This window comes from Halyomorpha halys, unplaced genomic scaffold (genome assembly GCF_000696795.3).
Source record: "Halyomorpha halys isolate HHAL.00 unplaced genomic scaffold, Hhal_1.1 Scaffold479.1, whole genome shotgun sequence".
NCBI lineage: Eukaryota > Metazoa > Arthropoda > Insecta > Hemiptera > Pentatomidae > Halyomorpha > Halyomorpha halys.
Window position 1 is genome coordinate 399,522 of NW_027109057.1, and position 553 is coordinate 400,074.

General features: G+C 23.7%; 1 protein-coding gene across 1 annotated transcript in view; it reads right to left on the reverse strand.

Moving 5' to 3' along the window:
- Positions 1 to 332, reverse strand: part of net — a 107,155-nt gene extending 106,823 nt beyond the window's left edge. The window contains exon 1 of the mRNA XM_067047265.1: positions 179 to 332. The gene's annotated coding sequence lies outside the window, so the exon portion shown is untranslated. The remainder of the gene's footprint in view (positions 1 to 178) is intronic.
- Between the last annotated feature and the right edge of the window lie 221 nt (positions 333 to 553).

Genomic DNA, 553 nt, shown 5'->3' on the forward strand with positions numbered 1-553 from the left:
TATATATATTTTATTTAATGCTAGGTGGAATCTCTCAAGTATTTATTAACTATTTAACATATGACAGAAAACACCATTTATCTTACCAGTGTTAACTTTTTAATCATTTTTATCTAGAATAATATTTATTTTTTGTTTAATGTTTTCTACTGTTGATAATTAAGTAATTATGGCATACCTTTTTTTTCCCTTAAAAAGTACATAAGAAAAAAGTTTTTGAAGTGTAGCTTCTTTGAAGAGGCTCCATATGAACTATGTTCGCTGCCTTAAGCTATGTTGCCTGCCCTCTTGCTGCATTAAGAAAAAAATTGTTAGATCCTTTGAATATAGAAAAGGTCGTTCCGTTGACTAAATTACTAAACTAAAATATAAAATGGTAAAAAAACTTATTTTTATATAAGAATTATTTTTTATATTAAGAATTATCATTATAATTGGATTTATAAAAAAAAAATACCGTTTTCAACCAAATACTTGTATTATTATTGCTTTTATATAAAATACAATTAATACTCAAAGTATAGTCTAAGTATAACTATTCCATTGTTATCTA